General features: G+C 36.5%; 1 protein-coding gene across 6 annotated transcripts in view; it reads left to right on the plus strand.

Moving 5' to 3' along the window:
- TANC2 (tetratricopeptide repeat, ankyrin repeat and coiled-coil containing 2) overlaps nt 1-13,888 on the plus strand; it is a 576,061-nt gene that overhangs the window by 288,300 nt on the left and 273,873 nt on the right. The gene's annotated exons all lie outside the window — the stretch shown is intronic.

Here is a 13,888-nt window from a genome sequence, read left to right on the forward strand (position 1 = left end):
ATTGTTCCTGCTTCTTCTAAAAGGGAAAATAAAACAAATCAAATTCTTCTTCCTCATCACAACCCTTCGAATCCTTGAACAGAGCTCTCATGTCCCCCAGGAGTCTTTTTTTCCAGACTAAATATTCCCAGCATTTTCAACTAATTATACTATAATGTGGTTTTTAAAACCCTTCAGAAATACCCAGAAATGGAAAATGCTACCTAAAGAAGCTGTGGATTTCTCCCTCCTATGATGTCTTCATAGAGGAGAGTTAGTTGATGACATTAGTGGATAGAGCACTGAACCTAGAATCAGGGAAGACCTGAGTTCAAATTTGACCACAGATACACATATGTTTCAGTATGCTGTCACAGCTGACCCCAAGCAGTGGATATCAGTCCATACTTACTCATCGTCCTCTGTATGTGATCTGTGCTTGGTTCCAGTCAACCTCCTCCCTGGGACCCACTAAGACAGCAACAGCGCTATGCCCCTTTTCAGCCTGAAGAACCTATAGAAGTTGAGACCTTTGTCCCTTTTCCCAAATGAATTTGGGTCCCAACTCTTTGAGGGGGGAATGATAGAATCCTAATAAAGTTGCCCCAGCCCCAATATTCTAATTTCATTATAGGCCCAGCCCCACTGAACAGCAGGCCCACTGTACCTACCTAGCCCCCCCACCAATGTCCTAACTGTGTGATCTTGGGTAAGTCACTTAACTACTCTGCATCAGTTTCCTTAACTATAAAATAGGAATAATAATAATAATAGTATCTACCTCATAGGGTTGTTGTAAGGATTAAATGAAATAATATTTGTAATAAGTGATTAACTGTGGCTGGCACATAGTAGATGTTATATAAATACTTATTCCCTTCTTCCTTCCCCCTTTCTTCACGCAGAGGCTAAATGATGACTGGGAATGTTATACTGGGAATTCCTTTTGAGTATGGGTTGGAGTAGATGGCCTCTGTGGACCTTTTCAACTCTCAAATTCTGTGATACTCTGTACTTTCATAAACATACATGAGCTGCAATGTCAAAGGTACTCATTGATTTCTTGACCTACTGCCCACAGAAACTGTTCCGAGCCTTCTCTCCTCAAGTCACTCACACATCACTCTTACTTTACTGAGAAAAATGAGACCATTCAATATGAGCTCTCTCTTCCTTCTCATCTCAAAACCCTTTGACATCCTCCATGCAACTCTTCTCTTCTAGTTTCTAATAATGAGGTAGCTCTTCTTCTTCCCAAACTAAGCCCTCTATACATGTTCTTGGTCCCATCTTTCTTATCTGGCAGGTCACTTTCAAGGGAAAACAACTGCAGGCTCTTAATTTCAGACACAGACAGTAACTGGACCAGGTTCTGGACTGAGTCCTGTAGAACTGGAGCAGGCTTTGTAAGCAATTATACCTGAGTCCCCTCTGACCTCTAACCCCAGGGTCTCTGACCCAAGCTCCCCTCCAAATACAACCTTGTTTTAAACTTCTTCAGAATTGATCTTTAAAAGAGCTAGGGCAGGGGACAGCTAGGTGGCATAGTGAATAGAGCACTGGCTCTGGAGTCAGGAAGACCAGAGTTCAAATCCCGCCTCAGACACTTAACACTTACTAGCTGTGTGACCTTGGGCAAGTTACTTAACCCAATTGCCCTGCCCTTCCCCCTCCAAAAAGAAAAAAAAAGGAGCTAGGGCAAATCATTTTTTAAAAAGAAGAAAATTTAGGGGGCGGCTAGGTGGCGCAGTGAATAGAGCACTGGCTCTGGAGTCAGGAGCACCTGAGTTCAAATCCAACCTCAGACACTTAACACTTACTAGCCATGTAACCTTGGGCAAGTCACTTAACCCCAGCTGTTCTGCATTGCCCCCTCCAAAAAGCAAAAATTAAAAATTAAAAAAGAATAAAATTTAGATGTTTTAAAGGGATCGACATTGTACCTATGGTTTCATATGGTTTCATTTCCTGAACTCCTGGTTCAGGAAACTCTATTTACCACATCAGGTTGATGCTTTCTTTACCACTTTTAGATGTAGAGTGGCCCAGAGCCCTGAGAGTTTAAATGATTGGTCCAGTTATACACAGCCAGTATATATCAAAGGCAGTGCTTGAAACTGGGTCTTCCTAAGCCAACTTGCTTTCCACTCTACCAACATTTAAAAAAATTATTTCTTTTCTTTTTCTTTTTTTTTTCCTTTGAGTCAATCAGTGACTTGCCCAGGGTCACACAGCTAGTAAGTTTCTGAGGTTACATTTGAACCTCCAGTCTTCCTGGTTCCAGGGCCTATGCTTTATCTACTGCACCACCTAGCTGCCCCTTTACTTTTCCTCTTGAAGTATCTCACTTTAACTTTCTTCCCCATTAATGCTGAATAAAAGACTTCAAACCCATAGTCAACATAGAACAAATTGGTTTTTTTTAAACAATTTTCTTTAAAACAACAGCTTAATCATTAAATACCTATGTTTAAGGCTCTGTCCAGTACTGTGTTAGAAACAGAGAAGTATATGATTTAGTTGGAGACCATTTCAATATAATTGTACACTTAAATCTTGTACTTGATATACTATGAAATTCATTACCTGTACTATTTAATTACTTTCAATTTAATTTTAGGAGAAAAATCTCTAGACCTTATGTAGTATATAGATATAACTTCAGTTTAGGGTCCCGGAAGAGCCAGTTGCTATTGTACTAGTTTCCCATAAATTTTAAAGGAGAAAAGAAATTAAGTTTCTTCAGTTATTTCTCTAGTTGATGTCATGTCTGTCTTTCCTGTTGTGTTTATTGTAATTGGCTAGATTTCATACCCTGTGGGTTCATCTTGCTAGCCAAATAAATGTAATAGATAAAAAAGTGCTGAATAAATGTGACAGAAAATGCAAACTGACACCAGAAGCAAGCTCTTTTTACTTGTACTATCTGTCCTAAATTTGTTCATTAATGCGTTCATCATGTGGCTCAATTTGGGCAATGAGTAAAAAGATTAGATAGAGTGAGAAAGTGACATGCCTATTAAGATATAATATAGCAATGACAAAAAGTTTAACAGTGTTTTTGAAAAGTATAGATCTTAAAAGCAGAATTTTGTGGCAGTTTACCTTTAAAATATATTCTCTGATCTATTTGTCCCTCTAAATATAAAAAATATTTTAATTTAAAAGCAAGGAAACTTGATTTCTAGCACAATACAATGTTTTAAAATATTTTTTCATGTTCTTTTCTAGAATAAAAGAAGAAAATAATATTTGACTTTGATATAACCACACTCTACCTTTAATGTAATCTGGTGCAGTTTGTCTTTTTATACACAACCCTCCCACCTGTTTTTAATTAAGGTTCTTTCTTATTAGTGGTAAATAATTCAGGAAAACTTTCCATCTGCCCCTGTTGTCCAAGAACTACAAGAGTATTTTATGAATTTTAAAAAAAAACTGTTTCTCTTTTCCATCATCTATGTATTTTTTGTCCTTTATTTCTTCTTAGACATACATGTATACACACGTGCTCAGTTCCCAGAAGAGAATACATACATTTCCTCCACACAATATCTGAATACATTAACATCTATAAACCTTGAGTGATGTGATCATTTTATGTATAGATTTTATAATATCACTCTTCTGCTCAAAAATCTTCAGTGGCTCCCAAATCCCTATTGATTAAATTTCAGATTCTTTTTCTTAGCATTCCAGGTGCTCCATACTTTGAAACTGCCCTACCATGGTGTAGCAGCAAGCACCCCAAGCGCGTCCTCAGGGTTTGCTGCCCATACAGGTTCTTGGATCTGCTTTGTTAAAGGAAAGCAACTCAAAATGGGTTAACAAGCTTACTTTAATCAGTCAGACATATATCGTTTACCTTGTTCAGGGGAAAAAGGTCAGCACCCCAAACTTCAAAATATACAGACAGAATTATCAAGACAGAAACAGATCAAGCAGACAGCTTTCCAAACTGTCCAACCATTATATCCATACCCAGTCAACATCTGGGTTTCCACATCTGGGTTTTTCAAAGCCGGGGGACTCTCAACAACGGCTTCCCAGAATTCAGATCAAATCACAGAACACTTCTTAAAGTGAGTCCCAAAACAAAGCTACACATCAGGGCTTATTTAGCCTTCCCCTGGCTCAGAGAATGTAACAACCTTATTGACTCACTGGCCAATCAAGAAGTATCTACTGAAAAACAAGCCTCCCACCCCAGGCTTCAGGTGCACTTTAGCCTAGGGGCAGGGAAGATCTTCCAAATTTGCATTCCCATTACACATGGTGCCCCACTACTCCTTTCTATGCATTCTAAGCTCTAAGGAAATTCTGTGTGCCCTGAATATTGCCTGTAGTTTCTCACCTTTGTATCTTTGTTCATTCTGTTCTCTGTGCCTGGAATGTCTTCTCTCTTCCTTTTTGTTCATTGAACTCCTAACATTCATTTCAGATCCAGTTCAAATACCAGTTTTTTATTAAGTTGTTCACAGTGTTTTGATAATAAATGTTCATATTCTGAATTTTTAAAAGAATAACTAGACTGTTAGCATTCTTTTCCTTTGATGATTTTACAAATGTATTTTATTTTATTTTGGAGAGGCAATTGTAGTTAAGTGACTTACCCAGGATCACACAGCTAGTAAGTGTCCGAGGCCAGATTTTAACTTGGGTCCTTCTGACTCCAGATCCAAAGTTCTCTACGCTGTGCCACCTAGCTGCCCCTACACATATGTTGTATAGTATTCTTTTAAAATTTTACTCATATCTTGTTTTTTATCATCATTTCATACTATATTCTCCTATCCCTCAGACTTAGAGTGATTCCTTACAGCAGTGAATAAAAGAGAAAATCAGTGCTCTACAATTACATCAACACATCAATCAAGTGGCATAGTAGGTAGAATGCTAGACTTGGAACAAATAAAACTGGTTCAAATCAGGTCTCTAATACTTACTAGCTTTGTGGGTCTAGGAAAGTCATATAACCTCTCTGAATCTCAGTTTTCTTATCACTAAAATTAGGGAGTAGGATTAAACAGCCACTGAAATATCTTCTAAATTGATGATCCTAAGCCTGATGTTATATGCATTATTCTTCACTCATAACCTCCAACTACTTAAAGAATTGAGGGAGGTGTCTTCTGTATTTTCTTTATGACCAAGTTTTGATTTGGGCAGCTAGATGGGGCAGTGGATAGATTGCCAGGCCTGGAGACAGGAAGACTCATCTTCCTCAGATTAGATCTGACCTTGGACACTTATTTAGCTGTGTGACTCTGGGCAAGTCACATAATCCTGTTTGCCTCAGTTTCCTCATCTCTAAAATGATCAGGATAAGGAAATGACAAACCATTCCAGTATTTTTTGTCAAGAAAACCCTAAAAGGGGATTAAATACAAAGAGTTGAATACAACTAAAAACCACTGAACAACAACAGCATGTGCCAGGTACATAAGTAACAACAACAGCATGTGCCAGAAAGATAAGTTACTATCTCTCTTGTCAAGGAACTCAGGAGGGAATGACATGCAAATGACCGTGTACAAAGGAAAATTGGGAATAATCAACAGAAGGAAGAAAGTAGATTTAAGGTAGACCAGAAGGGAGATTTTAGCTGGAATTTGAAGGAAGCCAGAGAAGCCACGAGGCAGATAAGGCGATAGAGCTTCCCAAATATAGGGGACGGCTAGTGAAAATGCCCAGAATTGGGAAATGGAACATCTTGTTTGAGAGTAGAAAGGAAGCCAATGTCAGTGGATCAAAGAGTATTGTTGTTCATAAATTTATTAAATGAAGAAATTAGTAACAAGCATGGATCAGAAATTAGAGCACTCAGTGCAGAAAATTAGCACTCTCAAAACAGAATTTATCAACATAATTAGCAGATTAGGACAAATTAAATCCATGATGGAGAATCTCTTCAAAAAAAAGTAGAAGCACACTTGAAACACAGAAATACTGAAGTGAAAGAAAATTTGGCAGAGGATAAAATAAAGACAGTGATCTTAAGGGAACACATGAATTCTACATATGCCAAATACACAGATATCTTAAGGATCATAACTTTCCCAAAATAAATTAGAAAATATGAATGTAGGAAATAATGGAAGAAAACTGTGCATAACTCAAGGAAAATGTATTGCATTTTTTAATTTTTAAAGAAAATCTAGCCATTTTATTAGTTGTCTATAGTAACACGTAATGCTGTATTGCAGCGTTTATGTAATACTTAATATATGAAGGAATCATTTGCCTAGACATAATGTATATAATGCAAGTTAGAAAATTTTGCTAATTTTTCTAACTTTTTATGCTTTACGGACCCAAGATTTTGATGATGTGCTACATCCTTCACTGATGCAGTTTGCAACCACTCTACACTTTAGTAGACAGTATTTGTAAATTCATGTGAGCAAAAAAATCTCATGCTAGTCAACATTCTAGTAATAAATATTTAGAAGTTTATCTAGGGAGGTCCTCAGAATATTTGTCACCAGGCCCATACTTGAAGTCTCTCTACCTTATTGTAGGACCTCTAGTGCTTTTGCTATGGTTGGCTTTGAAAATCTATGTCACCTCCACACTAAGATGATACATCTAAATGAAGCTTTAGTACATATCTCTTCTACAAATTATTACTAACCAGGAGCAGGTAAGCCTGACAGTTGAGCTATGGGAGCAAGAAGCAGCAACTATTGTTAGTACCTACAAATCAGCTTTTCTTCTGGTGCTTATGTGTCCTAGAGGGATATCCTGAACCCCTGGGTTGGTATTATTAACCTGGCCTTTATACTGGATTGCTAATTTTTTATGTTTTATATATTGATATTTTGTATACTAATTTTCTTTTCAGGTTAAAAAGTACAGCTACAGGAAACTGGTCATCTGGGTGCATTTGTGCGTGCGTGTGTGTGTGTGTTTTCATGTTCATGCATGCTTTGAGCTTCCTAAAGTTTTAGTCTGAGAGATCACCATAGGACAAGATAATGTCTGTGACAGCTGCTTCCTTGAGAATACATTGTAGCCTTACCATATTGTTTTGAATACACCTATGCCAAAGTCTAGAACACTCTTATCATTTACTCAGAGAAATTAAATTGCTTATAACAACATTTGACTTTACAAAAACAAACAAATCAGCCCAATGCAAGAAGCATTCATTATGCACCTGCTGAGTACAAGGCACTATGATAAGTGATGGAGATGTAAAGATAAAAAAAGCAAAACATGCCTCAAGTAGCTCACATTCTGCAGAATTAACTTATATGAATCTACTGAGTGGATGTTTTAAGATTTAAATAGTGTAATAATTTTTTGTGGGAGGAGAAAAGGGGAGTGAGGTAATGAAAATGGTGTTTTAGGAAGGTTTATGTGGTAGCAAGACAGATTGGAACTGGATAAAGAATAGAGCTAGGGAGATTGATTAAAGGAATTATGATCTTATTAGTGTGAATTGTTGCACTAGAGGGGTATTTGGTGAAACTGGTCATTTAGAATATTTCAACCAATTGTTGTAGTATTGACCACATCACAATGAGAAATTGATGATATTCCCCAGATTATGAACTGTGCCATCATAAGAACCTGGAACAAAACAACCAGTTTTCTCTATGTGTCAATGTCTTGTCTCCCAAACTTGATTCTTAATTTCTAGAACAGAGAACACTTATCCCCGGTGGCACTTAGCATTTTACACTAAAGGGTCCCAAATGCCTGAAATACCCATGTCTGTCTCAGGGATCCCTAGCTTCCTTCAAAATTTATTATAAGTACCAACTCCTGTATAAGGCCTGTCCTGAGCCTTCCAGGTGTTAGTACCCTACTCTGTCATACCCCTCCTCCTTGAGTATAATTTCTTATCTTCTTTGTATAGACAGTATGACATAGTAGATAGAGACCAGCCTTGGAGTCAGGAAGAAATGGGTAAGGTTAAACCTTTGACACCTATTGACTATGTGACCCTAAAACATTTCAGTTAAGTTCTCATTGCTCCAAGCAATTATAAATTGTTTTCAACAATGGCATGTACTATAAATAAAATAACAATTTCCAATCTGTATTAATTGAATGAAGTTTCATACCAAGAAGCTTCTTACATCATTAAAATCACAGTTTCAGACCCCTGCCCCAAAAGTTCCTTATTTAATTATTTATGTTCAGGTGGTTGTTTCCTGTACCAGCAAGCACCCCAGCATCCCCAGGGTGGCTGCCAACACAGGTTCTTATATCTGCTTTGCTAAAGGAAAGCAACTCAAAATGGGTTAAAAAGCTTACTTTAATCAATCAAACATATATTGTTTACCTAGTTCAGGGGGAAAAGGTCAACACCCCGAACTTAAGAATATACAGAGGTTACAAGCATAAGTTACAAGAACATTTCAGCAGACAGGCTTCCAAATTGTCCAGCCATTACATACATCCATACCAAATCACAGTTACCAGAGAGGGAAGCATCAACATCTGGGTTTTCAAAGCTGTGGGGCTCTCAACAACAGCTGCTCAGAGTCTTATCTGGTCAAATCACACAACACTTCTCAAAGTGAGCCCCAAAGCAAAGCTGCCCATCAGGGCTTATGTAGCCTTCTATATATTGGCTGAGATATTCTATATTGGTTCAGAGAATGTAACAACCTTCTTGACTCACTGCCCAATCACAAAGTATCTCCTGAAAAACAAGCCTCTACCACAGGCTCCAGGTGCACTTAAGCCTAGGGGCAGGGAAGATCTTAAAAATTTACATTCCCATTACATTTCCCCATAAAATGAGGGTAGGAATCTTTTCATTTTTGTCTTTGTATTCCAAGGGCCTAACAAAGTGCCTGGCCCAGTGTAGATACTTAGTAAGTGAATGAGTTAATAAAGAATTGACCAAAAGAGTAAACACGGAGTTATAGGATAAATGATCTATTCATCAATAGAAAATTTTAATTAGGAATAGTATTAGCAAATTATGAAAATAGTATTTTAAGTTAACATTCAGTATAAATTTTGCCTCTTATTGGCAAAATTATATAGCATTATGGATTTACTCTCTTGGACCCATGAAATCTCAAAGCAATTAAAGCAATCCTTAAAAAGGAGCAATTAACCCAGAATAATAAGGTTATTGGGTAGGTCAGGCAGGTAATTTGGCATTTTATAGCAACACAAACACTTTTGGTTAGGAAAAAGTCCTAAGAGCTGTCTCCTGTATGGAAGGCATTAGAGACAAATTATTTAGCCCAATTCTCTAACTGTATCTGAGAAAGGCTAAATGATTATCCAGTTAGTTAATCATTTTTTTTTTAATTTTTATGAGCAATCGGGGTTAAGTAACTTGCTCAAGGTTACACGGCCAGTTATTTCTGGGTGTGGTGCTAAATGTAGGAGCCCGGATTTGATCCCCAGGTCATCCCGACACTGGAGCCGGTGCTCTGACTCGCTGAGCCATCTGACCACCTTTTATCAAACATTTAAGTGCCTACTATGTGCCAAGTACTAGCCAAGCATTGAGGAAACAAAGAAAGACAGAAAATAATCCCTCATGCTCTAACTGGGGAGACAACATAAAAACAAAACACTTTATATAAACTGTGTAAAGAATAGAGAGAAGGCACAAGAAGTAAAGTAGATCAGGAAAGGCTTCCTGTAGAAGGAGGGATTTTACCTGGGACTTGAAGGAAGCCAGGAGGCAGAGCTGAACAAAGCATTTCTTGCATGGGGAATAGCCAGAGAAAATCCTGGAGCCAAAATTAGCATGTCTTATTCCTGAAAACTTCAAGGAGGTGAGTGTCACTGAATTAAAGATTAAGTTGTGTATGTGTGTTTTGTTAGGTGGGAAGTATGGGGCATAAGATGTAAAAGTGAGCGGGGAGGGGGAATAGATTATACAAAGCTTTTGTATAATTTTGTATTTGAGCCTGCAGTTGATAGAGAGCCACTCTATAGAGTAGGAGAGTGATATGGTTGGACTAGTGTTTATGGAGAATCACTTTGGTGGTTAAATGAAGGATGAACTGGGATGAGAAAAAATTTGAGGCAGACAGACTCACCAATAGCCTTTTGCAGTAGTCCAACCATGAGGTGATGAGAGCCTATACCAAATGCTAGCAGTAGCAAAGGAGAGAAGGGAGCATTTTTGGGAATTGTTGCAAAGGTAAAATTGACAAGCTTTGGCAGCAGCTTGGATATGGGGCAGGGGGTTATTTGAAAGTTAGTGAGGAATTCAGGATGACATCTAGTTTGCAAGCCAAGCCTGAGGAACTAGAAGGATGACATTGCCCTCTCCAGTAATAGGGAAGATAAGAGATAAGGACGGTTTGGTGAAAAAAATAAGTTCCATTTTGGTCATGTTGAATCTTAGATGTCTGAAAGACAACTGGAGATGTGAGTAACTTGTGCTAAGACACTCAACAGTTAATAGAAGAGTTAAGGATAGAATCTCATATTCCTGGGATTATACTCTATTGTGTTTTCTACTTCAGAGCCCATGTCATAGTGAATTCAACAGGTAAATATTTGATAAATATTTGTTGAATTGAAATGCATCAAAGTGATATAGTGTTGTTAAAACTTTTTTTTGTAAGGGGTGGCTAGGTGGCATAGTGAATAGAACACTGACCCTGGAGTCAGGAGGACCTGCGTTCAAATCCAGCCTCAGACACTTAACACACAGAAAACTAGCCGTGTGACCTTGGGCAAGTCACTTAACCCCAGTTGCCCTCCAAAAGGCAAAAAAAAAAAAAGTTTTAAAAAACCCTTTTTTTTGTAACATCATAAATATTACATATATACATAGATAGAAAAATTTTCATAATCCTGGAATAAAACACTCTAAGGTGCATAAAAAGGAAAATGTTGCTATTGTAGGATTCTTGTTCTAGTTACAGATTTTCAATTCAGTGTTATTGAGTTCCTGCTATATTAAAGGCACTCTGTGTGGAAGATGTAAAAAAGTGTTACATAGCCATTATGTTTATTCACATCATTGCAATTCAACAAATACTGAAATTCCTCTTGTGTGGTAAGCAAAACACAGTGTTCTATGATGACAATAAATATATGACCCTGTCATTACTCTCATTCAAGTCAGTTCAATTCAACAAAAGTTTATGAAATATCTAGCTTATCCCCATTACATATAATGCCTATTGATGGTTTTAGATAGATACTGTTACCATTTTAAGGAAAACTCCCATTTTTTCTATGCTTTCTAGTGTTTTTAATAGGAATGGGTGCTGTATTTTGTTGAAAGCTTTTTCTGCATCTGTCAAGATAATCATATGATTTCTATTAATTTTGTCATTGATATGGTTAGTTATGCTAATAGTTTTCCTAATATTGAATCAGTCCTGCATTCCTAGTGTAAATCCCACCTGGTCATACTGTATGATCCTTGTGATAAATTGCTGTGATCTCTTTGCTAATATTTTATTTAAATTTTTTCCAACTATATTCATTAGGGAAATTAATCTATTATTTTCCTTGTTTTGGGCTCTTCCTGGTTTAGGTATCAGCAACACATTTGTATAAAAGGAATTTTATAGGACTCCTTCTTTGTATATTTTTCCAGATAGTTTGTATAGTATTGGAACTGATCATACTTTACAGGTTTGCTATTCACTTGGTAAATCCATCTGGCCCTAAAGATTTTTTCTTAGGGAGTTCATTGATGACTTATTCAATTTCTGTTTCTAAAATGGTTCTAAGTATTTTATTTCCTCTTCTGTTAATCTAGGCAATTTATATTTTAAATATTCATCCATTTCACTTAGATTGTCAGATTTATTGGCATACAGTTGGGCAAAATAGCTCCTAATTATTGTTTTAATTTCCTCTTCAGTGGTGGTGACTTTACTCTTTTCATCCACCCTTGTGACACTGGTAATTTGCTTTTCTTCTTTTTTTTTTTTTTTATAAAATTAACAAAAGGGTTATTTATTTTATTGCTGTTTTTTTTTTTCATAAAACCAGCTCTTAGTTTTATTAGTTCAATAGTTTCTTACTTTCAGTTTTATTAATCTCTCTTTTGATTTTCAGAATTTCTAATTTGGTATTTAATTGGGAATTTTTAATTTGTTCTTTTTCTAGCTTTTATAGTTGCATGTCCAATTCATTCATCTGTTCTTTTTTCGATTTTATTCTTGTAAGCATTTAGAGATATAAAATTTCCCCTAAGAACTGCTTTGGCTGCTTCCCATAAATTTTGGCATGTTGTCTCATTATTTGATGAAATTATTGATTATTTCTATGATTTGTCATTTGAACGACTCATTAGGATTAGATTATTTAGTTTCCAAATAATTTTTTTCTGTCTTTCCATGTCCTTCTATAACACATAATATTTTTTCTTCTTAAGTGTTTTATTTTTTTAAAAAAGATATTATTGTCATTTTCCAATGGTTCAGCACCACCAATGAAACCCTCCTTTGTTACAAAGAAGTAGTTTTTTTTCTTTTTTTGTTGTTTTTTTCTCTTTTTTTTATTTTTTAGTTTATATCATTCATTTCCACAAGATTTTGAGTTACAAATTTTCTCCCCAATTTTCCCTACCCACCATCCCAAAACAGCATTCCCACTGAATAACCCCTCCCCCAATCTGCTCTTTCCCATATCTTCCCCCATTCTCCCTCCAACTTTCCAGTAGGGCATGGTGGATCTCTATGCCCCAGTGCCTGTATATCTCATTTCCCAGTTATATGTAAAATAATAATAATATGTATATATATATTATTTTTTAAACATTTGATTTTAAAACTTTGGATTCCAGATTCTTTCCCTTTCTCACTCATCACTCACCCTCACTAGGAAGATAAGCAATTCAATATAGGTTGTACATGTGTAGCTATGCAAAACATTTCCACAGTGGATATATTGTGAAAGACTGACTATATTTCCCTCTATCCTATCCCACGCCCCACTTGTTCTGTTCTCTGCTTTGATCCTCTCCCTTTTCAAAAGTGGGTGCTTCCAACTTCCCTCCCCTCCAGCCAGCCCTCCCTTCCATTATCCCCACTCTCTTACCCTTCCCCTCTACTCTCCTGTAGGATGAGATACCCTATTTAATGTGTATGTCATTCCCTCCCTAAGCCAAATCCCCTCTCTGTCTAGCTCCATCAGTCTTATCTTTTTAGGAATCACTTAACTTCCTCACTTACTCTGCATGCCAGTCAAACTACACTATTTGCATGATATTTTCATCTGTCTCTTCCTTGACTTTGCTCAGGTTGTCCCTGGTTCATAGAATGTTCTCCATTGTCTTTCCTCCCTTTTAGAATTCCCCTTAAGTGTCAGCTCAAGTGACTCCCCTTTCTAGAGGCTTTTCCTGCTTTCACTAGTTGTTGGTCAACCTCCTATCCCAGTCACTTTGTATTTCTGTTTTGTAAGTTTTGTATTTATTTATCTGTGAGTGTGTGTGTGTGTTTGTGTATGTGCATTTCCCCCCAATAGAACATAAACTCCTTGAGGACAAGGGACTATCTCACTTGTCAGTTATATACAAGTACATAGTAGGCATAATAATAATGACAATTTAAAAAATAATGTATTTTGAATGAATGAATGAGTGAATGAGTGAAGAAAGGCATACTATCACTAAAAGGACTAGATTTGTAGTTGGAATTGCAGGGTTTGAATTCCAGCCCTTCCACTTATCTGTATGACCTTGGACAAGTCATTTAACTTCGAGACAATTTTGTTTTCTGTAAAAATTAGGATTTTAGCCTTTTGCTATCAACTTGTCAATGTTGTTTTGAGAATCAAATGAAGTAAATTATACGAACAAGTAATATAACTTTAAAGTGCTATATAAATTTATATAAGCCACTGTTATTTAAGATGATAAAAAATTATTACATATTTAAAGACTCTTGGATCTATCACATTTCTTGGCATGGGCAAAAATCTAAAACACAAAAAAATTTTTAAAAATATTTGGACA

This window comes from Petaurus breviceps, unplaced genomic scaffold (assembly GCF_028583685.1).
Source record: "Petaurus breviceps papuanus isolate PSGF00001 unplaced genomic scaffold, PetGlider_PUasm1.0 90925, whole genome shotgun sequence".
In the NCBI taxonomy this organism is placed as follows: domain Eukaryota; kingdom Metazoa; phylum Chordata; class Mammalia; order Diprotodontia; family Petauridae; genus Petaurus; species Petaurus breviceps.